The sequence below is a fragment of the Dasypus novemcinctus genome, chromosome X (genome assembly GCF_030445035.2).
Source record: "Dasypus novemcinctus isolate mDasNov1 chromosome X, mDasNov1.1.hap2, whole genome shotgun sequence".
NCBI classification, from domain to species: Eukaryota; Metazoa; Chordata; class Mammalia; order Cingulata; family Dasypodidae; genus Dasypus; species Dasypus novemcinctus.
In genome coordinates this window covers 38,857,801-38,859,839 of record NC_080704.1, presented here as the reverse complement: position 1 = coordinate 38,859,839, position 2,039 = coordinate 38,857,801, and the positions used below count along the sequence as shown (strand labels likewise).

The 2,039-nt window shown below is 41.7% G+C and overlaps 1 pseudogene; it reads right to left on the bottom strand.

Moving 5' to 3' along the window:
* Positions 1-389: 389 nt before the first annotated feature.
* LOC101418061 (protein FAM47E pseudogene) lies at positions 390-1,748 on the bottom strand (annotated as a pseudogene).
* Between the last annotated feature and the right edge of the window lie 291 nt (positions 1,749-2,039).

Below are 2,039 nucleotides of genomic sequence, written 5' to 3'. Positions count from 1 at the left end.
CTAGCATTATTTTGGCTAAAGATTTCAATTTTGGGTTAATAAAATAATTATCATAATTATTCCCTTAAAAGTTGAAATAAGTCGCAGCTATACAAGTCTTCTTTAGCTCAACACAATTATTTTGAGATTCATCCCATATTGTGGCTGATATCATTAGTTAATTTTTAAAAAGTAATTCTGCTTTTACTTATTTTTATATATAATTGATATGGCTATGTAAAATACACAATGCAACAAAAATGTGAAATGAGTATATATGACTATTGATCTCATAGTTTATGAAGTATATAAAATATTGATGAACCTCAAGCAGAAGGTCAATGAGAAATGTTAATAAGCATTAGGTGTTAAATTTATAGATATTGCTGAATCAAAGGTGTACATCATAGTGGGATACTCATTAATTCTGTTTAATGTTTAAAATGAGAGAGGGAAATAGATAAGTAAGCAGCAATTTAAAAAACACTGTCTAATCTTCTTCATCACATTCCTCTGCACTCGAGCTAGCTTTTGTTGACGGTACTGTAGGAGTCCTATTAGAGTCATATGTCCATTTCTTCCTGATAAACAACCTCTCAAGGATACCTGGCATCCTGTAACCCTTGCTGAGAATGAAATCCTTAAAGGCAATTGTTCCATAAAGGTCTTCAAGAATGTCCCGTTCTTCCTGAACCCTTCTAAATCCATATTCTTCAGTTTCATGTAATCGATTGGGGTCAAGCAAAGGTTCATCTTCTCTATGCTTTTTCCAAAACTTGGGGTTCAAGTACCATGCTCCATATCTCATCTTCATGTGCTTGGGTTTATAAGGATACTGTGATTTCTGGATTTTCTTCTCCCAATCTAATTCCTGTAGGGATAATTTAATTTCATCCAGTTTCTTTTGGCCTTGGATGTACTTCAACTCTGAAGGAATATCTTCTAGTTTCTTCATGTGAAGCATATTATAAGTCAGTTTGCACTTATAGTTAATGCTAAACTCTTTCAGGAGAAACTCTTCATTAATGTCCGTTGTTCCAAAAGTAGCAACCCACTTGCAAAAATCACGAACTCCTTTGGGTAAACGTTTCTTAGGAGGCTCCTCTGGCAAATCATTTTCACTTGAATCCTCTTCTTTCAGATCACTTGGACCAGACCTGGGAGTCCTCTTGGGTAATTCCAGTAAGATTTCGGGACGTGTTTTAGGAAGCTTTGTGCGTTCCTTCGGTTTTTCCTTCGTGCCCTGACAGTAAGCCCATGTATCCTCTAGCTTCTTCTCAGGATCGAGCACTTCCAACACCTGTAATAAGAGCTCTACTGGAATATCTTCTGCCAGATTCAGGTAGTGAGACAAGGGATGCGGGACTAGGCGGGCTTCAACGTCCTCTACAAATGCCTTCCGTGCTAGCTGGGCTGGCGAGAATTTGGAGAACAGGTTTGCTTCCGTGGGCAGCTTTTTCCAACTTTTGGGGGGGACTGGGTGGCGAGCTCTGTGAAAAATTATGGGGAGAAAGCCTTCTTTGGGGCATTGAGTGACCAGACCTTCGCAAGGTGGACAGCCTTTCCTAAAGTCGTCCACTCCCTCTTTCACAAACACCCACCGCCGACTGTCCAGGGAGTTGGGGAGTTTCAGCCTCTTCTTGTTCTTTGGGAAACACTTGGAAGGCAGTTTGTCTTTGTACCAGGTCTTGCAGTTCATGCCCATGGGCATCGGTTCCAGCGGCCCTGGACAGAAGAGCCGCCTCTGGTCCGCCATGGGACCTCTGGGGACCCTGACTCTGGGTGGTGGCCAGAGCTTGAGTAGTTTGTTTTCCCAGTGGCTGTTGCTGTTGCTAGGAGACCGCGTAGCCAAGCGCTGCCAGGATTGGGATTCTTCCCTGGCGCCTACTTACACAGCCTGGATTCTCCCAGGGCCCAGCAGCCCAGCGCGCCCCTGTGCAGGCCCAATCCCTACCTCATTCCTTTTTTTTTTCTTTCTTTTTTTAGTATATCTTGGTGTAGTATTCCATTGTATGGCTATAGCACAATTCATTTATCTGTTCGATTTTTGATGAATATTT